The 24,849-nt window shown below is 39.6% G+C and overlaps 1 protein-coding gene across 4 annotated transcripts in view; it reads right to left on the bottom strand.

Annotated features, from left to right (window-relative positions):
* Fhip1a (FHF complex subunit HOOK interacting protein 1A) overlaps positions 1–24,849 on the bottom strand; it is a 221,584-nt gene that overhangs the window by 183,204 nt on the left and 13,531 nt on the right. Inside the window, exon 1 of one of the 4 annotated variants that reach the window (XM_074041279.1) lies at positions 14,513–22,513. The exons of the other annotated variants lie outside the window; for them this stretch is intronic. The gene's annotated coding sequence lies outside the window, so the exon portion shown is untranslated. Of the gene's footprint in view, positions 1–14,512; positions 22,514–24,849 lie in introns of those variants that run through there. 4 annotated transcript variants of the gene reach the window in all.

Here is a 24,849-nt window from a genome sequence, read left to right as displayed (position 1 = left end):
TATTTGTTACAATGATGGAAAGCTGACTAACATATAATATTTTTGATGAGAATATAAACCAGAGTAATATTTTTGGAGCATAAAGTTGCCCTATCAGAACTCAACAACACCACTGACAGTAATTTACCCGAGAGACACAGTCATATAAGAACAAGATATGCAGGCCAGTGTTCACTACAGCATGCCTTACAGAAGTCAAATAAGCAAACATACAGCTCAAATTCTCATTAGAAGATTAAATACACCATGGTACATACAATACCAGGTGTGGTGACAAATATGCATTTTGGGTGGGCTGCCACAACAAAGTACCACAGACTGGATGACTTAAACAACAGAAATTTTATGTTCTCACGATTCTGGAAGCTGGAAATCCAAGATCAAGGTGTCAGCAGGGTTGGTTTCTTTTGAGGCCTCTCTTTGGCTTCTGGACAGCTGTCTTCTCACTGGTATTTCACAAGGTCTTCCCTCTGTAAGAGTCTATGTCGAAATATCCTCTTCTTATAAGGGCTCCAATGGTATTAAATTAGGGCCCATTCCAATGTATTCCTTTTAACTTAATTAGCTACCTAAAGACCCCATCACCAAATACAGTCACATTGTGCAATGCTAGATGGTTGGGACCTCAGTGGATTAATACTGGGTGTACATAACTCAACCCATAACATGTATATTTTACCATGCTTTTAAAAATAAAATGAAATAAATGGGAGTGGGCAGAAAAAGAATGGGATTGGGGAAAATTAATGGAAATTCATTCCAAAGTTTTACAGAAACTCCAAAACAAACAAAAAAGAAAAAGGTACACTTTCTTAAATAGTCCTAAGAGGGGACAGGCAGCTTATGTCCTAGAAGCACTGTTGACTACTGTATCCCAGTACTTTGAATTAACCTTTGGAAGGCCTCTGTATTCAAAACCAGATGCACCACTTCAGAGTGCCATTTTTGCACTTTTATTAAGAGTCCTAAGAAATTTTCCAAGAAGTCTGCTGGTTTTTTAGGGGGTTGGTGTTGTTTCTTTGCTTTACTGGTGTTTTGTTTTATTGTTGTCTTGGGGTTTTTTTAATTATTATTATTATTACTGTAGTGAAATATACATTAGCATAAAAATGTTCCATTTTAGACATTCAATTTTTATTTATACAAATGTCATCACTTAAAATGTTTCTAGGCTAGGATGTAGATCGGTGGTAAAACACTTGCCTAGCATGCATGAGGCCCTGGGTTCATGGCATTCAATTGTTTCCAGAGGAAGGAAGGGAGAAATAGAGGGAGGAAAGGGGGAGGGAGGAAAATGTCCCTTAAGCTAACTTTGTGGTAATCACTAAATAGAGAATTGAAGTGCTATCGTTTTATAACATTAACTTACTTTTCCATTAAATGTGTTAACCACAGAGTCAAGAACAACATTCTAGAACTCTTGACTAAGAGGTGTGGATCAGCACTCGCTGGCCACCTCCCGTATGAGCCCCAGAGCTGGCAGCCCGAGGTCTGATAGTCTGAAATAGATGGTCAGACGAGCCGGCCACACACACAGGTACTGCAGCTCTAACATCACCCACTCCAAGGAAAACATTCCCAGATACTTTCCAACTAGAAACGCCTTGTGAGGGAAGTGGTAGGTTAGGAAGGTGAAGAAAAAAAGATTTCAAAATGTTTAAAGTGCCAAAACTTACTTCTTAATTTTGTCAAAAATTAAGAACAACCAAAGAGAGAAAAGGAAAAAATGCCATATTCCCATTTGCAAAAAAAAACAACGACTGGACAGGAGCACTGCCTTTTTCTCCTGGTGCAATGCATCCTGTCCACAAAAAAAAAAAAAAAAAAAAAAACCCAAAACACAAGGTATGTGCATGTATATACATACATATACACTCTCATGTATCCAGAGCAAATAGGAGGGAACTACCTGGGAAAACATGGCAAAATTTCATGAAAATAAAGCATGAAAGGTTAAGAGCCATACAAAAATACATCCTTAACCTTATTAGTAATCAAATGAAAATTAAAAGCATGACAGGGTAACTTTTACTACATGTAAATCACAACTTGATTTTTAAAACACACGGAAAGAAATGATTTCATACTCACAAGCAAACATTTTTAAAAAGTCTAATCACAGCAAATTTTGCTGTTTGGTATGTGGAGCCATGAGCAATTGCATGTACTCTGGTACAACTTGTCTGGCAAACAGTTGTCATCACATGTGTGCACTTTATACCCTGGTACTTCTACTCTGAGCTTGACCCAAGAGAAACCCCAGCACACATGCAAGGGAAAAGGTGCTCACACCAATCTCTCTTACGACTACAAGAAGTTACACAAACACAAATGCCAATTAGCAACAGAAAAGTGTGATGTTGGGACAGAATAAGAAAGATGTATTTGGCATTCTTTCCCAAATTCCCGGTAGAGTTCCTAAACCCCTTGGACTTCCCTGAGCAATGGGGTGGGAGGAGTACCTTTTGTTATTTCATAATAAGGCCCTCATAACCATAGTGAGCATATGGTAATGTGGTGACTCTTGGAAGATGGAGGCAGGTTGCCGTGTGATGAAAGGGTTGCAACTTTCATCTGAACACCTCTACCCCTACCCTCCCACCCTGCCATCCCTGACCTCTGAGGAAGAGAGAGAGGCTGCAGATAGAGTTCAAGCACCAGTGGCCATCAGAGCATGGTGGCACACACCTGTAAACCCAGCACCGAGGAGATGGAAGCAGCAGGATCACAAGTTCCAGGATGGCCTCATATATATAAAGAGACCCTGCCTCAAAAACATCAACCAATAGCAGACCAGATGTGGTAGTGTACATCTATAATCCCAACTACTTGGGAGACAGAGAAAGGAGAATTTTGGTCTAAGGCCAGCTCGAGGCAAAATCACCTATGCAAAAAATAACTAAAAAGGGAGGCTGAGGGCATGGCTTGAGTGGCAGAGCACCTGCCTAGCAAGTACAAAGCCCTGAATTCAAACCCAAGTACCACACCAAAAAGTACCATACCATTGGCAATGGCCAATGACTTAATCAATCACACCTACATATTGGCACTTCCATAAAAACCCTAAACGACAGAGTTTGGAGAGCTTCCTGGTAGGTGAATAACAGATCCTCATGCTGAAGGGCAGTGTCCCCAAACTCCACAGAAACAAAAAGGAGCTCAGGAGCCTCAGACCCTTGCAGATTTGTAGCCTTTAACATAACCTGTTTAAATAAATAAACAACTTGGTAACGTGTGGACAGCAGATTATAAAAAGCCTATGAGAACTGAACGTAAGCAAGGCGAGATGCAGCTTAACTGCTTTCATCTGTATAGGCCGAGATAGGCACAGCCCCAGCCACAAACAGAAAAAGAACAGAACAGCTGCGTCTCCTAAGCTTGTGTTCAGAGAAGCAGGAACGCAGTTTTCTCCTGTTGCAATGTCACACCCCTCCCCAGAGCCTCTGCAAAGACCCCTGAAGGAGGGCTTGGGGCTTTTTGCTTTCTTGCCTTTGGCTTTTACTTTGAGCTTTGCTTGGGCTTTTCACTTTGGGCTTTTTGGTGTGGGAAGCTTTTGGAAGGGAAAAGAATTACTGAAGGGAAAAGAATTGCTAATGGGAAATTACTAAAGGGAAAAGAATGGCTAAAGGGGTTGGTAGAAAGTCTGCACTGAGAACTTTTAACATAGGCTATAGAAAAACTAAGCCAAAGAAAGAACTTTAACATAGGCTTTAGAAGCTAAAGAAAGCCAAAGAGAACATGGAACAGTACAAGATAGAGGACCAAGACTTTGCAAGTCTGAGCTTTAAGAAAGCTAAAGAGAGAATGCTGTTTTTATTGCTATTGCTTTGTAATACAGTTTGAAGTCAGGTATTGTGATACCTCCAGCATTGCTCTTTTTACTGAGTATTGCCTTGCTTATTTGCAGTCTCTTGTGTTTCCAAATGATCTTTAGGGTAGATTTTTCAATCTCTGTGATGAAAGTCATTGGGATTTTGATGGGAATTGCATTAAAGATGTAGATTGCTTTCAGTAGTATTGAACAGGAAGATAGCCTTGAAACAGGGTTGTAAAACATGGTAAACTGTCAATTAAAAGCTGTAAAAGCTGTAACCTCGGACAGAGCTGTGAGGAATTGCCCATTAGAGCCATGCAAAAGTTCAGGACCGAGATGAAAGGCACCATGCAGAGATAAGCACCCATTCCTGCCTTTCTTCGTCTCCAATTGTAAATAAACTTTCCAAACCAGGTCTCCCCTGCTATTCTTATCTAAACAACACTAGGTCCCTAGCTCGCTACCAGCCCAATTAACCTAAACAATCTAACTCACTGGTTAGGACACCATGACCTGAGCACATCTTTGTAACCTGATGCCCTACACTACCTTTTAAATATCTTGTGAATCCTTTGTTCAGGGCTCAGACACAGGTACACGTCTGGGCCCGCTGGCGTAAAATTAAAATCTGAGTTCTCCACTCCTCCGAGTGTCGCTTGGTTTCTCCTCTGACTATATTGCCACAACAGTATAGCCATTTTTACTATGTTGATTCTACCAATCCATGAGAACGGGAGATCTCTCCACTTTCTATAGTCTTCCTCGATCTCTTCCTTCAGTGGTTTGTAGTTCTCCTTGTAGAGATCTTTCATATCCTTTGCTAAGTTTACTCCTAGGTATTTGGTTTTTTTGAGGTTATTGTAAATGGAATTGTTTCCATATATTCCTTCTCAATTTGTTCGTTGTTGGTGTGTAGAAAAGCTAATGATTTTTGTTGATTTTGTATCCTGCCACCTTACTGTAGCTGTTTATGGTATCTAGGAGTTTTGGGGTAGAGCTTTTTGGGTCTCTAAGGTATAGAATCATGTCGTCTGCACATAGAGCAAATACAGCAATGTGGTTGGACTTGGGTCACATGACAAGGGGAGAGCATATATGGGAGGTATGGGGAGGTATGAGGATAAGTAAGAAACCCAAAACATGAAAGCGTTTGATGTCCCCACTCCAGAGGAACTAATACAGAAACCTTAAAGCGACAGAGGTCAACACGAGAAGGGGATCAGGAACCAGTGTAAAGATCAGTTAGAGATGAATCAACTTGGGTTGTAACATATTTGTACATGGAAGCAATGCTAGGAATCTCTCTGTATAGCGATCCTTATCTCAACTAGCAAAAACGCTTTGTCTTTCTTATTATTGCTTATGTCTTCTCTTCAACAAAATTAGAGATAAGGGCAGAACAGGTTCTGCCTGGAAGCAAAGGGGGTTGGGGGAGAGAGGGTGGGGGCAGGGAGCAGGGGAAGAAATGACCCAAACAATGCACGCATATGTGAATAAATGAATAATAAAAAAAAAAGAGAGAATGCTAAAGAAAAGCTGCAAGCCTGGGGGCAAAAGACTTAGGCTAAAGATAAGCTAAGAGAAAACATGGGACAGTGCAAACCTGTCTCAGGAAAGAGGTTTTAAGAGGTTTTAAGCAAGGTTTTAAAGAACTGCAAGGAGTAAGGTCTTAAAGAATAAAGATAGAGAAAAGACGCAATTAGGGTTGGGCATTTCCACCCGAGCACCCAACACACCTGACCCCACTTTCTGTCTGTCTATCCTGCGTCTTTTCTGAATCTCCAGTCACCCCCAGTTAAGCCCAGTTAGATTCAATAATAGCCAGGAGTGAGAGAAAGAGCTCGCTCTAACAAAGGAAGGAGCGAGAAAACAGCACCTCCTCCAGTAATGGTAAGTAAACTTTCCCTGGGTCTCAGTAAATTATCTCACCTGAAAAGGAAGTCATGGGAACCTCTGATTTATACCCAAGATGAACAGAAATTGTGAGTAACCTGGGCACCCACTACTCAGAACTGGCATTTCAAGTTGGGGCAGTCTCATAAGACTCAGCCCATGACCAGTGGGTTTGGCACCAATCCCAGGTAACTACTGTCAAAACTGAGTTAAACTGCAGGACTCCTACCCAGTCAACAACTACCAAGAACTAAAAACCTGGGTGGTATGGAAAATACATTAATTTGATATTGGAAAATTAGGGAGATGCTGATCAAAGAATACAAAAGTTCAAGTTGCAATAGTAAGTTCAAGAGACCTACAGTAGGACATGGTGACATAGTTAACAATATATAGTATTCCTGAAAAACACTGGGCTGTAAGAACAGCTCAGTAGAAGAACATTTGCCTAGCGGTCATGAGGCTCTGGGTTACATCCTCAGTCCCTCAGTGCAAAAGAAAAAGAAGAAAGGAGAAGAATGCTAATAGTGAGGTAAAGTGCTCTCAACACAAAAATGCCATGTGAACTGATGTATATGATTTTAATTAGTTAAATTTAGTCATTCCACAATGCATATGATCTTCAAAACTTCATGTTGTACTCAAATACACATAATTTTATAAGCCAATTTAAAAGATGATTAAGTTTTGGTATATATAAATGCTTACAGTGAAATACTACATGACAGCAAAAACAGGTAAGGTGCAGCTTCATGAATAAACATGGCTGAACCTCAAAACACAATCTTGACTAAAACAGCAAGGGGTTTAAGAGTGTATGTTATGTGATTCCATTTGCAGAAAGAGCAAAAGCAGCTAAAATTAAACACTGTTTATAAATAAATACATAAAAAGCAAATGCATTTTTTGAAGAGCAAGGGAATGACTAAAATGGGTCTGACAATAGCTATCACAGGAGACAGAGAGATCAAAGGGACACAGCAAAGGAGGACACCGGGTGTCCAGGCACTGACAATGAAACACTCCATTTCTGAAGGTACGTGGTATGAATCAATGTTCACTTTGTTAATTTTCTTCACATTATACACGCATTTAGACATTTATATGTATGCTTCTTGTTTTAAAAAAGCAAAATAAAAGACAAATCAAATTTTTTTTTAAAGAACTAAAGCTTAGATTTCAAGACGATCAATTGATAGATAGCCTGGTTGTCCCTCCAGGGCCCTGAGTGAAATAAAAGTATCAAATAACACAACAGAAGAATTCCCCAAGATTGAAAAGAACTTGTTGGGAAAGAACTTTAAGTGGACAAGAGTTTTCAACAAACATCTGGAAAACAGAACAGAGAACAGGAATGTGCTGACAGGTGACACAAAGAAGAAAGCTACCACCCAAGGCCGCCATGAACAGACAATCTGCTTGCAGAACCCCAGGGAGGTCTGGGAGGGCATGACAAACTTGGTGGAGTGGGGAGGAGGATTTGGCCAAGGTGATGATTGATAACACTCCCACTGCCCACTCCGCCTCCCCAACAAAGTCTGTGGGCAGCCTGGCCAAGGGTGGTGACAGACCAAACATGTCAGGTTTCATTTCCAAATGCAGTGAACCAACTGGGGCAGCAGAGGGTGAGAGGTGGCTCCTGAAGTTTTCTTTTTTCATTTCTTTCTTTTTTTTTTTTTTTTTTGGCAGTACTGGGATTTGAACTCAGGTCCTCACTCTTACAAGGCAGGTGCTCTTCCACTTGAGCCACTCTGCCAGCCCTCCTAAAGGTTTTTGATGTACATTTTGGTACTCAGAAGAAATCCTTCAGCATTGGAGCATTTTTGGGTGGAAGCAAAAATAGCCAGCAGATAGCCTGGTATTACAAATACACGCACACATGAGCTCTACTTGGAATTTCCATGTAGGGGAGAGGCACAGAGAGGGGAAAAAAAAGAAGAGAGAAAGGTGGGGAAATCCTCTACATACATATAGATAGATCACTTTTAAAAGAATAGAGAAAACTCTACCAGTACTCATTCTCAATTACAAATATGCAAACAAGGAAAATCAGTGACATGGAGAGACACTGAGGGGAAAGAGTTAATTCAGGAAAAGAAGAGGACTTTGAAAAGAAATACTGTTACAACTCAGAGATTAAAGACACTATAGTCATTAAACAAGAATATGGCACAAGAATAAAATGATTATAGAGAATGATAAAATATGATTGCCAAAATAAAAATTCAGTAAGATAATAGTAAAGAAATCTCTCAAAATTTGTTACAAAGATGAAAGATGAAAGAATAGATTAAAAGCAAAGAACCCATGCAGGAGGTACAATATCCAACTAAAAGCTACCCAAATCCTACCATGTGAATCCTTCCCTACCCCAACCCCAAAAGATCAATGAACCCAGGGAATGGAGCTATAGGCTGTACAAAGTCAATCAAAATCTCCTTCAAGAATTAGACTGAGGAAAAACATAGGCTCTACTAAATACCTAAAACAAAACTCAGATAGCTGCCATCAGCTATAAACATGCTGGCCTATGTGAGAGAAGAGGGAGTAGAGAAAGAGGAAGGAAGAATGAGAGAAGAGGTAGGACCATGACCCTTGACCCTTTCGCCCATGCCATAGTCCCTAATGGGTCCACTACTAGTTAGATTGGCTGTTAAATCCTACATTTTAAAGCTTTGGAAATTTTAAGTTAACTTGAGTGGGCCTCTGTTCTTGGCAACCAATAAACAGACTAAAACAGCAGGTATCTATTGTCTGGAACTGACAATACCACCACACCACGTCTGCTGTGCCAGGGAGACACCCCCTTAGCCCCTTCACTAGCAGCTGTGCAGCACGCAATCTTGGCAGCCTGTCACTCTGACAGCCTTCTACACCAATGTGAGAAGGCTGTCAGAGTGACAGGCTATTAATACTATTAAGATTATATGTGCTCAGGCTCTCCTAATAATTAATATGTCAAAATCCAAAAGTAAACATGCAGTGAATCAGATGAAAGTCGATGAAAACTTGAAATTATGAAACAATTAGGAAAAGGCGGAGAGTGTTAACTTGCTTTACAACATAGAACAGGAGATGAAATGGTTCGAGATTTGGAAAGAAAATGAGCAAACTGATGTCTTTGGTGTCTTCACTGAGTTCTTTAATCAACCTAAAAGTTTAGAAAGCTGTGCAAAATTTCTCTTTGGGTGGCCTGCAGAAAGTCGACTTACTCAGAAAGGGCACAGGGTGCCACTGTCTACATTCCTCTTCACTGAACAAGAGGTAAATACTCTTTGAGGTTCAAGAAATGGAAGGAAACTCTTTTGCATATACAGAAGGAAACTTTCATGCATCTACTAGCTGCATAACCGTAGTACAAGAATTTTAAGTCAATGTCTAAACAACCCTGGATGATGGACACTATGAGAATGAGCAGGGGAGAGAATGGCCACCAGGGTTAAGACAAAGAATATGTATGGTCCTTGGACTAGCAATTGCCAAGACTCTGTTCCCCTGACCTCGCAGATCTATAAAGTACTTTGTGTGTGTGTGTACACTCATACACATGACCGATTCAATTGCCAATTTTCTGTTTTTCTAAGCAACAACCATTCCTTTGAAGCCATTACTATTACTAGATATTATAACTATTATGCAATATTAAGGACATTTTAATACCCCCAAAAAAGTAGGAAGAACTTGATCTCAGAATTTTCCAAACCTCCTGAAACTTCATCACAGTCTAATAAGTGCTCTTAGATAAAGTCAGTTTCACAGCACAGTTCACCAGACGTTGCTTTAGCTGAGATTTGTGAGTCATTCACTAACACCTACCTCCATTATTCCATTAGTGCCTACACTCAAAATGTTTACCATAAGTAAGGAAAGCAACAAATATACAAATGAAGTATTCAAGAATAATACAGCATTTGGGAGACCTGAAACATGATATGGATGGTTTCAGCAAGGGAGACTGAAAAGCTTCCCTAGTCAGTTAAGAAAGGTGGGCCTCCCAGGTGAAGCAGGTGCAGTGTGAACAGAGGGACTTAGAGGAGAAAGAAGGCTTCAGGAGGCACTCAGAAAGAGGCTGCTGGGTAGAGAAAGGACAAGGGACACCAGTGTGAGACAGCAGTGGAAAGTTCTGGTGGTTTCACTGGACAGTAGCTACAGAGTTGGGACTTTGGAATCAACAAGGAGCCTCCAGCACAATTAATATCACACACGACTTGGAAGGCAGGGATCAGGAGGATGCTGGCAGGCCTGTCCTGGCAAAAACCTAAGGATACCCCATCTCTACAAATAAGCCTAGTGTGGTAGCATGCATCTGTGATCCTAGCTACATGGGAGGTATGGGTAGAAGGATCTCAGTCTGAGACAAGCTTCAGGCAAAATATGAGTAACTCTACCTGAAAACTAAAGTAAAATGGTCTGGAGGCATGAGTGGCAGACAAGTGTAAGGCCCTGAGTTCAAACCCCAGTATTAAAAAAAAAACCCGACACAAATAACCACCAACCTTCTTGCTTAAGCAGCAAGTAAAATCTAAGAATCACAGAATTGTGGCTTGAAGAAGTATCAGAACACTGTCACCCCGGGACTGTCATCTTACAATTAGCATCCCACCTACACTGTCATCTTACAGATGAGGAAAGTAAGACCCACAGAATTTAAGTAACTTCATCTTAGAAAGAGGAGAGCTGGGGCAGAAGAGGAGTTCCAAAACTCTTGAGCTTTTCAGTAACTTCTACTAAAAGCAGAAACCAGGCTGGAGGTGTAGCTCAGTGTCACAGCAATTGCCTAGCATGTGTGTAGCCCAGGGTTGATCCAAAACCAAAACTGCTTATCAAACTTGCAAGTCAGGCATGGTGGCACAATTCTGAGGCCAGCCTGGGCTACACAGCAAGATCCTGCCTTAAAAAAAAAAATGTCAGTTGCTTCATGAGAATCAGGTCCTTTTGGGAGGTAAGGCAATGAAAAACAAAATCAACTATACAAATAAATGGCTTAAGTCATATAGTATCAATAATAAAACAGCAAATACTTAAATAGAGTTTACTTCCTGCCAAGCACTATTCTGTCATGAATTTAATCTGCAGAACAACCCTGCAAGGCACAACCCAGAGTCAGTACATTTAACACTAAGCCTTCCCTTCTAAGTAAGTGTGCATAGCTGCTCAGAGCATAATCTTTGTCATTAGTTTGGAAACTAAGTTCTGAATTTCTCATTTGGGTCTAGAAGAATTAGAACATATCAGGATGTCAAGAATGCAACTGTTTAAGCTTCATTTGAAGAAAGCATGCTTTAAAGTAAAGAAAACTTGAAACTACATAATATAACCATTATTATGCTATATACATTACATGTCATTAATCCAACAAACTCCTTAAGGATATGTTTTCAACTATTACTATTTCAAGAGACTTTCAAAACTTTAATGCAAACAGAAAAAAAAAACCCTAATGCAAAAAAACCTTTTTAAATGAAATTGTGGTAGTGCAAATTTGGGGGTTTTGTTATTGTTTTTAACTTAGCAAATCTTATGCTTTGTGTTTGGGAAGAGGGAGAAGGATCAAGAATGACAATGAAAAGAATTAAAGAATTAAGTTCTGTTTCTGGTTATTATTGTTTTCATTATATGGCTGGAGTGTTTTACTATCAGAATTATGACCAATAACATATAGCATGTGTTAACTGATAAAATATAACACATTTTTAAATTGAAAAAAAAAAAAAAACAAAGGTTCCTCTTCTCAACAGTCCAATATAGACTTTGTAAAACGCATTCTCACATGTTGCCACTGTGGTCTAAAGTTGATGGTTTTTGCATTCAGTTAACCAGATTCATTTCCATTTCAATGGACTTTCCCATTAAAGGAGCTGACTGTGCACCACCTGCCATTATGATCTGCCATGTGTCTGTTCACCCAGGGGTCCACCCAGGCAGACTGGAACTGAAACATACCAAGTAATAGTTAAGTACACAGATCATTGGTAGGTGTGATACAGAGGAAGACAGCCTATTTGGCTCTTGTATTCAGCATTTTTGCTCAGCCTCAGGGCATCCCATTTGATTGTACCATATTTTCAAACATACAACTCTTCTGACCCTCAGCATACTTTAGACCTTTACTGGCATGTTATACATGTCAATCTCTCTCCTTCTCTTTATCATCATGGAGGTTTTTTGTTTGTTTGTTTGTTTGTTTTGGGATTGGAGGGAGGGTTGGCAGTGTTGGGGATGGAGCCCAATGCTAGGCAAGCACTCTACCATTATACTATATCTCCAGTCAAGGAACTATTTTTGAATGGCTTGTTAATACTCAAGTCAGCCATTATCAACTGCCAAAAACGTGCAAAGCACCATATGGAATATAAAGAGTAGGAGAATTCTTCTCTTCAAGTAGCATTTAAACTATTAGGACAAGGTACACACAAGTTAGAGGAAGAGAAGCCAGCAGATACATAAGGGAGGAGGGAGGAACTCTGAGCTTGGCTGCAGCCAATATGCAGAGGGAAACAAGATCTGTTCTAAGATTCAATGTCCACAGGGTAAAAATAAACCAGGTGCTTAGAGAAAGAACAACTATTTAAGATCCAAGATCAGAAGAAGTTTATGCTGTGGTTCCTAATAGAAGATTCTGCTTAATATAGCAAATATCCTAAAGGTATTTTTTTTTTTACAATAAACTATGATTAGTTTGAGTACAGCTGAGAAGCTCTAAAGAAAACCAAGAAATTTAACTTGGACGCAAGGCAGAAGACCAGGGCTTGGCTCTACCATGGCACTGACACCATGCCTGCAGCATCCACAGAAACGACACTGAAATATTACTGCCATGTTTTAAATCACTGCATTTTGGGTTGGCAGAGTGGCTCAAGTGGTAGCATGCCCGGCCAACAACCACAAGGCCCTGAGTTCAAGTCCCTGTATTGCAAAATAAATTTTTCTTATGGAATATAGTTTAGAGTCTAAGTAATGTCACGGAATTGCTTAACTGAATTCATTTTTTTCTTATAAACCAAATTACAAAAACATTTTGAAGTTAACATTTTGATACTTCATATAAGTGGAAATAGGTCATCACTTTGAAACAAAATGTCAGGGCTCATGAGGTAGAGCACCTGTCTCGCAAGCTTAAAGCCCTGAGTTCAAGTCCCAGTACTGCCAAAAACTAGAAAAATGTCTTCTACCTAGGAACTGCTATTTTTAAAAGACAGTTCCCAAAAAGAGTCTCATTTGATTTTACAAGGGTTTTTTTTTTTTCACCATTTAAATTTATATCAGCACTACTTTACAAGAACTGAAAGGGTGGTTTGAGGGAAGAAGGGCATTTTACTAAAATTGGGGGAAAATTTTTATTGGAGGCTAAATAGGACAAATGCAGTTGTTACAAATAGCACTTCAAGTATTTGGCTGCTTTTTTTCATTTTGAGACAAGACCTCAATATGTAGCCCAGGCTGGCCTGGAACTCAGAATCCTGCCTCAATCTCCTAAGTGCTGGTATTACAGGCCTGCACCACCACTATGTGGCTATTTTACTTTAAAAGACTTTTGTTATAAAGGAGCCTACTTCCTCATCTGGCCACTGAAAGCAAAGGTTTCCTTTTACAGAATGAAAAAGGAAAGATGTCGCCTTAGACAATAGAATCTAGGCAGAAAAAGGTCAGTTCTTTTTACCTTGCCAGTGACCTACCAATTACTCAATAGTAAACAACCCTCAAATCCTGCCCAGTCTTCCAGGGCAGGGTCTGCATGAATCAATTAGAAATGGAAGTATTAGCCAATCGGATTAGCTGAAATTCCAATAATCAGCCCTAGGCCATTAATAAGATTAACTTTAGGTTTTCAAATGGAACAACTTTTAACATTCGTGAATGAATGACCAAAACAAAATTTCAATTCTTATGGCAAAGATCCACATCCCTGGGAATAAATAACTGACTGAGAGGCAGAACGAGTTAAGTCAGTACAGAAATATTTTCTTGTGAACTTGTCTCTTGTTACATCATTTCTCATTTAGTTTTATAGTCTGGCTATAGTCTACTTGCCTAAAAACTATTGATGAAGACAAAGTTAATAGGAACCAAAAAAGCCAGGTGTGCCTCCCAACACTCAGGAGGCAAAGATAAGAAGGATTGTAAATTCAAAACCCATGCCCCCCCCAAAAAAAGTGGAAATTTAAATTATCATGAGTTCTTTTATTTATGTACTGGTTTACATAACATTCTAGGAATATCTCATAGTAAGAAGCATGGTGGCATTAATTACTTAGCCCTCTTCTAATTCTACAAGAAATTTGAGGTGGTTTATGAGAAACTCATTAAAGAAAAACAACAAAAAGTCATAATCAAAGAACACATAAATTAGGGTAGAAAAGGAAGACTCTGGACAGCGTAAAAGAAACTATAATAGAATTCAAACATGGAGACCATAAGACCCACACAGTTACTGCAGGGAAAGAGAGAATTTGGTTTCACGAAGCCAAGGTGAAAATGGAAACGCGACTGGCTGTTATGTTCCATCAGGAACGCCTATCTGCGCTCCTCCAGGGAAGCAAGGCTGTTTCCCACCGCTTACTGTGAATGAGATGCTCCGAGAGACAGCACTGAGAGAGGTGATGAAAAAACCTTCCAATGGCATTCCAACAGGTGAAAGAGGTCCCAGGGCTGTTCCACACACTGTCTGAGAGTCACACTCCTCTGCCCTCTCGCTATCCCACCTCCCATCAGAAGATCACCTTAACGACCTACTTCCACGGCCAGCCCTCTGTGTCCACTCTCACCCAGGGACACCATCCACATCCCAGATCAGAGTTCCCTTACCTCAGGGCCATGACAACAGCCTTTGTAGCTGGCTGTCTCTCACTTCAATCCATGGAATAACTTTCTAAGGCTGTGACTCTTTCAGTCTACTCACAAACCTATATCAGGTCTCTTCTGCTCTCCTGAAGCAAGTTGATATTTTAGGCCTAATCCATGGGGCGCTCTCTCTCTCTCTCACCAAGTCAAGCAATTCCCCAGATAAGCCGTATCTTTCCACTTTGCTCATGTAATACCACATGTGATGGCCTTCCCTTCTTCTACGCAGGTTAAAAGGCCATGTTTAAATGTCACCTCACCCAGGAAGCTTTCCCTTGATCTCCCCTGAGAAGTAAGCAGTCTCTCCTGCCTCCCTCCCTGCACTTGACCAGGGCTGTAATTCCAAAGCATAATCATGACAGCTAATCAGTCTCTCTCTGTCCAGCCCAGACTTTAGACTGCTCCCCTGTTACCACCCCAACACATCTGGTCCTATTGACCAGAGACACTGCTCTGTCATCCCTAAGTTGCCTCATAAGGACATGCCAGGCTCTCCACAGCTTTACCCACAGCACTGAGCTCACACATGGGTCATGGCACTATGGAATTACACTGTAGCTAGCTGTCCACATGTCTGCCACCTCGGGGCAAAGGCCAAGCGCACTTATCTTTGTAATCTAATACAGCATTCAGTCACTCTCTGCGTACCATCCCACTTTAACTTTTCACATAGTAGGTCTTTTCTTATTTACTCATTGTCTACTTCCTCCCCACCAGAAAGACCACTCAACCTCACTTTCTTCCTTCTTTACTACAACCCCAGGATCTAGAAAGGCATCTGGCATACAGTAGATGATTGAAAGTTCAAGATGAATGAATGAGTGAATGAACGATTCTAACCCTGTCCTGGCATACCATAGGTACCACATAAATGTCTGCGGGTAAACAAATCCTGTCTTGTGTAGAAGCTATTTGATATGCCTTAGGAGTGCTAACGGTTGGTGATCTTGATCTCCCCAGCACCTGGCACTGGGCTTGACACACTGCAGTCCCTTTGATAATTTCTTTCAAATTGGATTTCTGGTGTCAAGTTCTCTGAAGGAGCTGCATCTATATTAGGGATGCTGCAAAGGGCTTGACCTTGGCTGACCACAACACCATGACTGTGGAAAGATGGAATGTTGTAATGGAGAGCCAAAATTTTCTTGGGCCCTTTAATAGTCAATTACCTTAGCTTTAATATCTGATCAGTATATAAACTTCTCAGAATGTATCATTAACTCAGCAGATCTCTAGCCTCCCCCAAGCCTAAAGATTCTCAAGGTTTCCACACCTTCACTGAGGCCCACCTACCTGATGTCCCACCAGAGGACCTGGGGAATGTACTGACTTCTTTCTTTTGTTCTATGACTATAAAAGTTCATGTAACATCTTCCATGATGGAAAACTTCATTCAGGGTAACCTGAATCCATGTTCCTAGGCCATGGTCACTCATATTTGACTGACAGTAAACTGTTTTATTTCCTTTAAAGCAGCGTGGCTATTTTACACGAACACTGGTTCAATGAAAGCTCAAGTAATTTACTAAATTATCTCCTAAACCTGAATTTGTCTCATCTTTTCAAAAAAGGAGAGTCTGGTTTTCTGTTGTTGCTGTTCTGTGATACTGGGGACAGAAGCCAGGCTCATGTACACAGCTCACATTCTCTACTGCTCTACCTCCAAGCTGCGCCCCAGCCCAGGAGTCTGTTATTATTTCCTATGCAACACAGAGGAAAAGAGGCCTGCAGAGAAGTCAAGGTCACCAGCTGCACAGTCAGGGGACTGGTTCAGACCCCAGCTGTCACAGATTGTCTTCAATTACTTAACCTCATTTCAGCTCCCTCCTTAAGAGATCAGTGACCTGCTGTGAAAGCAGCCTAGTTCCTTACAGTGGAAAGGTCAGTCCTGAATCCTTTATCATTCCTTCTTCACCACTCTTAAGTTATTCAACTTGTGTCAGAATGATTCTAATAGACACCGCCTGACTTGGGTAGATCACTATCTGAAATAGCAGGGAATTATGTTTGCAAGGCATTAATTCTCCCTTAATATTTCATGACCTCACAGCATTCCAGTGCTCATCCAGTGGGCACAAGTGACTTTGGTATGTTACTGCCATCATTCCCAAGACTTCTTGGAGCCACAGCAAAATCATGTCCCAAGATGTCACTAGGTCACACAGAAGAGTTAATTCTCTTTCCCCTAAGGCTCACACAGGAAACAGGAGGACAATCAGGTAAGGGATGAGCACATGAAGTGTGCCTATTAAATACAGTACATAATAACTGACCATGGCTTAAGAATGGATGATTTAATAATCATAGCAATAAACAGCTTAATCCAAATGTAAGTGCATCCCAGTCAAAATGCATGTGACATTATTCAAATCCCTTTGGGGACAATTCCATTTGGAGGCAGAGAGTGGCTGGCCAGGGCTCACACAGATGAATACCAGCTATGCAGGTAAAAGGCAGTGACTTCAACCCCAGGAGGGTTGGCTGAGATTCACCTACGCAGACAGAGAATACACAAGTCCTCCTCACAAACAGTAAAAAGTTTTCTTCTACCAGCCTTACTGATCAAAAAGCAGTGACCTGCCAAAGGAGATATTTAGCAAAGAACCACTCTTTAAAGACCAAGTTCAAAAGATTATTCTCTCATAAATCTTGATTATTATTGTGAGGCACAGAAAATGTATTTGCAGAAGGAAATACTGTCAGAACTGAAGCAGGAGGAAAATGTATGCTCTTACCAGTGAGTAGTATATGACACAAAAAGCAAATACAAGCTAAGCCTCTGTGGCCCAAGGGCAAACAAGGACAGCAGGAAAACCAGTCAAAAGAACTTCTGTCACTGATCATACAACTTGGGCTTCCCACCAAACACCGCAGCTTGCAGAGCTGTCCATGATTCTGAAAGCATCTAAATCATGCTGACTGAACAAGCAAAAAGTCTATAATGCTAGTGGTGACCTGAATGGAGTGGTGACAAATATCCTGCTTAAAGATAATCTTCCATAGTGCCTTTACCATTTTAGTGTATCTAAATGACAAAAACTCACAGGCAAATGTGTATTATTTTAAACTCAGTTCCTCCTGCTTAAAAATCAATGCTGACTGGGACTACTAGAGAAAAGTAGCACACCCAATAACTTTCTTCCAAAATCAGATGGTAAAAGGGCACAAAAGAGGTCAAGTGCTAGTCGCTAAGTCAACAGAAGTATGGAACAATGGAACTTGGCAAAAATCCCAGTTATTTTTCAATTAAAGAATGTGGTCCCAGTTCTGCACTTGTTCATGCTAGCAGAGAATTTTCCTAAACATAGAAGTCAACATCTGAGGAATTTAAAGCACTTTAGAATTAATTCGATCCCTTATTACTTTCCTTTCTAGTGGAAAACAAATTCTGCAAGTTTTATTTTGCCCAGGAAGAACAAAAAGCACAAAGATGAAGTGAATGACTTAAAGTAAAACACATCCCTTTACCTCATACCAGAAGCAAAACTGAAATATTCTTCCTGCATGAAGAGTCTTTATGAAAGATTTTAACAGAAAAGCCACATGTCTACAAGAGTGTCAGTCTCTTCAAAGATTACATTCTTATTACAAAAATGCCCTCCAATGCTCAAAACATTTTAGGAACAACTCTTTCAGGGTTGTCATCATGCATAAAACATTCTTTTAAAATTTTCAACTATAGCAGATCTGGTCCTTTGAAAGTAGAATTTGATATATGTTGGTTGAAAGCACTTTTAGGAAATAAAGAAAATCCTCAAAAGCTGAATATTATTTTTAATCAAAAGGATATGTGCTTTTCTTAAGTGGCTTGTAAATCATATCTGCAGGTTACAAATCAGATCAAAAATATTCAAAACAATCCTGAACAGGTACATATTTTTTCTGTGTATATCATTATTCCCTGAGTAACACAGTTACTATTTACAAAGTGCTTATGCTGTATTAGGTATTATATGTAATCTAGAAATGATTTAACATATACAGGAGGATGTGCATAGGTTATATGGAAATATACCATTTTATGCAACAGACTTGAATATCTGCAAATGTCATTATCCTTGAAGAGTCCTGGAACCTGTCACCTGCAGATACAGAGGGATGATTGTGTTTCTACAGAGAATTCTCCAGAATTATTCTAAAACTCCTTTGCAACAAAAGCAGCTATGGAATGACAAGGCAATATCCTAGATGATTTCTTTGAAGGCCCATTTCATTTTTTTTAAGTATCTTTGACATTAGTGTTGTGTATGCACTCAATTAACTGGCTAACAGCCATATCTGATTCATCCTTTGATGTTATTCATTCATTCAACAAATACTTATGGTTACCTAATGTGTGCTAGTGTTGGAAATATAATGATGATCAAAAACAGGTCCACTATCTCCCCTCATGATGTATATAGTCAAGTATGAAAATAATTAACAAAAGCATATAAATTACAACCAATAAATCCAATTAGAAAAAGATCCATGATGATGTAAAGCCTATCACAATAAGACCTGACTGCATAGAGACTTCCCAAGAAATTAAAGTTGAGCTGAAGCTAAACAGAAGTTGAGGCAAATGAGACTGAGGCAGAGCTATGAACAGATGGTGAGGAGGGGAAGAGAGGTGTTCCAAGAAGAAAGAACAGCATGTGCAAAGGCCTGGTGGTCTTTTAAAAGAGTATGACATGTTAAAAGGTCTGAAAGAAAGACAACGGTCCTTAAGTGTTCAGTTAGTGAGAGAGTGGTATGAGATGGTTCTGGAAAGGCCACTAGAGAGCCTTGGATCTTTATTTACCCTAAGAGTGAAGAGAAGCTCCAAACATTTCCAATGGGAAGAGGACAGAAGAAGGAGAAGGACATGGTGGAATCTATGTTGCACTCCACAGTGATTGCCTGGTTCTTTCACTCAAGGCAGCCTGAAGAACCACTGGGGAGTGGCCAAGGTAGAAGCAGAAAGGCCAGTGAAGAGGTTACTATAACACAGATAAATGGATGATCAGAAAGGTGCAAAGGATGTGAAATCAGAAAAAACTAGAAACTCTGGATTCATTACTTGCTGGAAGATAGGCTTTGGTTCTGTCAAAGATTTTCTTAACCATTGGCAAGCTGGAAAACATCACATGAATGTTAGGGTTCTTTTCAGAACAGCTTTCTATATCATGTTGATGGCATTTCAGAAGCATATTTAAGATAATGAGGAAAAAGCAGCAAAGAGAAAAACAAAACTCCAGAAGTATCTCATGTTACATAAAAATGTATATTCCTGACAAACTATGTACACTTGAGTAACAAAACAATGAATACCTTAAGAAATATTACTGAGCAAATATTTCTTCCTTATACGAAAGCACAGCCTATAAAATGCAGACCAGATTATCACGATAATATATATCAAGTGAAATGTAAATCACTATCTTGATTATTTCCATATATCATTTCTCCCTTTATTCCAGAGAACATAATTGTGTAATTTTACAACTCTGAAAGGATGGGATAGTTGAGAAATTTAATAATTACCATGAAGCTTCATAATAAACCATTTAGTAAGCAACTAGAATGTCTAAGAAGCTTGCAAAGATTTAGCTCTTTTCCTTCAATGATGTCTTTCCTTGTAGGGAAAAGTCATTTTTATATCTATATTACTACAATATGTCATCTGCAGTTCACACCCTCCAGAAAATAAAGCCTTCCCATAAATCTGGTTACAATATAAGTCTGGGTTACAATGTCATAGCAATTATTAAACAAAAATTATGGAAAGTCATTGCTTTGGACTAAGTTCCTGAACAGAAGACTAAACTAAAAGACAAAATGGAGTCACTCACACTAGAGTACCCCACCACCAAGGCCAGACCAAGCTGTTTATCTGATCTTCCAAGAAAACAGGCTTAGAGATTAACAGCCAAATTTCCCAAACAAGCCAGTTTCTATTATGATACTAAAACTCCCTCTGCTTTAATCCTTGTACAAAAGAAATAACCTGATGTGAACTAATCAGTTATTTTCCTATCGTTCTGTCTCTGCCTTAAAATAAATTTTGAAATGACCAATCTGCTTTCAGCTGTTTCTGCTTGCTTTAAGCTCTGCTCTGTCTATAAAAACCAACCTTCTTTCTGCGGCCATCTTAGCACTTTTTCTATTTTACGGAATGAAGTGTTGTTCAATTAAAAAATGAAGCCAAGTACAGAATGGGAAATATTGCATTTCTCACTCATACAGGGACACTAAAAGGTTGAGCTCAAGAAGAGAGTAGAACAAGGATTACTAGGGGCTAGAAGGGGTCTAGGTGGAAAGAAGGAGGTTAGCTAATGGGCACCAAAATACAGCTAGATAGGAGGAATAAGTTCAAGTGTGATATAACACTATAGGATGACTAGTTCACAAGAGCTTATTATGGATGTTATAAACAACTAGAAAAGGCTCCACTGTATACATGCACTAAATTATCACATTGTACACCATAAATACATACAATTTTTATGTCCATTACAACTTAAGCCAGGCATGGTGGCACACATCTGTTACCCCAGCACTAAGGAGGATAAACCAGGAAGAGATGAGTTCCAGGTCAGTCTAGGTTACATAGCAAGACCTTGTCCCCAACCCTCAAAAAAGTAAAGGAAATCATTAAATTAAATTGTTCCTAAATTTTGTCCTTTGACACAATGTAATAAGTTCAAAATGTGTCAGCCTTACTAATATATAAACTATATGAACACATGTTAAACTAAAACTTTTGAGACAGAAGACCTCTGAAATAAAGTAGTTTTCTAAGCTGTTACAGATGCTAGCTAGAAAAAGGACCAGGTCCTGGGACATGTACCCACATCTAACAGTAGCAAGGCTGAAGAACAACTGAAAATCAGTCCACTGACCTGAGTGAGAGTACAGACTCTTATCATAATGAGAACCTGAGAGGGGAAGCATAAACTGATTGCATCGAGCCTAAAGGGCTATAGATAAGAGGGGCAGGGTAACAGGGTAGAGAGGGTTGGGGACAATCACAAGAAGTACTGCTCTTTCTGGGTCAGGGGTGAACAATCTCACAGCTCACACACGTGGTGCAGTGGCACACTGGAACCCACAGCGATGGTATTTACAGCAAGGCTTCAACACACACAGGAATGTGAAATGGTCATGGCGGTTTGGCCCAAAGCTGCTAGCTGGTTAACCTCCCTTATCTCTCCTCCTGTCCATCCTCCAGACCTTGTCAATGAATTTAGGGCATCTCCAGATATTTTCCTTTTAACACATATACCTCAAAAGGCCTAATTTTATGCTGAAATGGCCATGTGTTTTTGTATGCAATTTATTCTAAACAATGTACACGACAGCTCAGCACAAACAAAGGAGAGCTGGGATTTTACCAGTCTCATATATCAACAGCAAATGTACCATCTTAATTCTAATTCCATGAGCTAAAAAAAGAGAGTCTAATTTTGAGATTTTGGAACTGGAGTTTATACCACCCACTATAAAATGCAGCTCTTGGTTTGGAAAGAAATTCAATACAAAAATTACTAAGAAAGAATATAAAACCCTACTAAGCCAAAAAACTGACTTGTAAAGGCTAAGTGCACTTTAAACATACTGCTTTGGGTGATCAAAGTCACAACCCAGGTGTTATTGAAACAGGGATTCTGCACATGAATTTCTATATTCATTCTCTAAAAAAGCAAATCATGAAGGCACTGAAGTCTAAAAGAAGCAAGTTGAGCAAACTTTAACAGTACTATCTTGACAGTCGCCATCATTTTAACATATATGTTTAAGCGTGAACTGAGCAGACACTGATGTTTTAAGAAATATTATCAATTGCTCTTTGAGAAGTGCTGTGCTCTGCATTGTGTGATTATATTTAAATAGTACCACTTGAGCCATACCTCCAGCCCTTTTTGCTTTAGTTATTTTTCAAATAGGATTGCACGTTTATGTCTGGGCGGGCCTGGATCAAGATCTCCTACCTACACCTCCTACATAGCTGGGATGACTGACATGTGTCACCATTACCAGCTTTTATTTTTTTTTATTATTGTTTCATTATTCATATGTGCATACAAGGCTTGGGTCATTTCTCCCCCCTGCCCCCACCCCCTCCCTTACCACCCACTCCACCCCCTCCCTTACCACCCACTCCGCCCCCTCCCTCTCCCCCCCCAACCCAGCAGAAACTATTTTGCCCTTATCTCTAATTTTCTTGAAGAGAGAGTATAAGCAATAATACGAAGGAACAAGAGTTTTTGCTGGTTGAGATAAGGATAGCTATACAGGGAGTTGACTCACATTAATTTCCTGTGCATGTGTGTTACCTTCTAGGTTAATTCTTTTTGATCTCACCTTTTCTCTAGTTCCTGGTCCCCTTCTCCTATTGGCCTCAGTTGCTTTTAAGGTATCTGCTTTAGTTTCTCTGCGTTAAGGGCAACAAATGCTAGCTAGTTTTTTAGGTGTCTTACCTATCCTTACCCCTCCCTTGTATGCTCTGGCTTTTATCATGTGCTCAAAGTCCAATCCCCTTGTTGTGTTTGCCTTTGATCTAATGTCCACATATGAGGGAGAACATAAGATTTTTGGTCTTTTGGGCCAGGCTAACCTCACTCAGAATGATGTTTTCAATTCCATCCATTTACCAGCAAATGATAACATTTCGTTCTTCTTCATGGCTGCATAAAATTCCATTGTGTATAGATACCACATTTTCTTAATCCATTCGTCAGTGGTGGGGCATCTTGACTGTTTCCATAACTTGGCTATTGTGAATAGTGCCGCAATAAACATGGGTGTGCAGGTGCCTCTGGAGTAACCTGTGTCACAGTCTTTTGGGTATATCCCCAAGAGTGGTATTGCTGGATCAAATGGTAGATCAATGTTTAGCTTTTTAAGTAGCCTCCAAATTTTTTTCCAGAGTGGTTGTACTAGTTTACATTCCCACCAACAGTGTAAGAGGGTTCCTTTTTTCCCCCGCATCCTCACCAACACCTGTTGTTGGTGGTGTTGCTGATGATGGCTGTTCTAACAGGGATGAAGTGGAATCTTAGTGTGGTTTTAATTTGCATTTCCTTTATTGCTAGAGATGGTGAGCATTTTTTCATGTTTTTTGGCCATTTGAATTTCTTCTTTTGAGAAAGTTCTGTTTAGTTCACTTGCCCATTTCTTTATTGGTTCATTAGTTTTGGGAGAATTTAGTTTTTTAAGTTCCCTATATATTCTGGTTATCAGTCCTTTGTCTGATGTATAGCTGGCAAATATTTTCTCCCACTCTGTGGGTGTTCTCTTCAGTTTAGAGACCATTTCTTTTGATGAACAGAAGCTTTTTAGTTTTATGAGGTCCCATTTATCTATGCTATCTCTTAGTTGCTCTGCTACTGGGGTTTTGTTGAGAAAGTTCTTACCTATACCTACTAACTCCAGAGTAGTTCCTACTCTTTCCTGTATCAACTTTAGAGTTTGTGGTCTGATATTAAGATCCTTGATCCATTTTGCATTAATCTTGGTATAGGGTGATATACATGGATCTAGTTTCAGTTTTTTGCAGACTGCTAACCAGTTTTCCCAGCAGTTTTTGTGGAAGAGGCTGCTATTTCTCCATCGTATATTTTTAGCTCCTTTGTCAAAGACAAGTTGGTTATAGTTGTATGGCTTCATATCTGGGTCCTCTACTCTTTTCCACTGGTCTTCATGTCTGTTTTTGTGGCAGTACCATGCTGTTTTTATTGTTACTGCTTTGTAATATAGTTTGAAGTCAGGTATTGTGATACCTCCAGCATTGTTCTTTTGACTGAGTATTGCCTTGGCTATTCGTGGCCTCTTGTGTTTCCATATAAATTTAATGCTAGATTTTTCAATCTCTTTAATGAATGTCATTGGAATTTTGATGGGAATTGCATTAAACATGTAAATTACTTTTGGGAGTATAGACATTTTTACTATGTTGATTCTACCAATCCATGAGCATGGGAGGTCTGTCCACTTTCTATAGTCTTCCTCAATCTCTTTCTTTAGAAGTGTATAGTTTTCCTTGTAGAGGTCACTCACATCTTTTGTTAGGTTTACACCTAGGTATTTGACTTTTTTTGAGGCTATTGTAAATGGAATTGTTTTCATACATTCTTTTTCAGTTTGCTCATTGTTAGTGTATAGAAATGCTAATGATTTTTCTATGTTGATTTTATATCTGCTACCTTGCTGTAGCTATTGATGATGTCTAGAAGCTTTTGAGTAGAGTTTTTTGGGTCTTTAAGGTATAGGATCATGTCGTCTGCAAATAGGGATATTTTGACAGTTTCTTTACCTATTTGTATTCCTTTTATTCCTTC

The sequence above is a fragment of the Castor canadensis genome, chromosome 9, assembly GCF_047511655.1.
Source record: "Castor canadensis chromosome 9, mCasCan1.hap1v2, whole genome shotgun sequence".
Lineage (NCBI taxonomy): Eukaryota > Metazoa > Chordata > Mammalia > Rodentia > Castoridae > Castor > Castor canadensis.
Note: the sequence above shows the minus strand (reverse complement) of the source record. Positions and strands in the feature narration are given on the sequence as shown.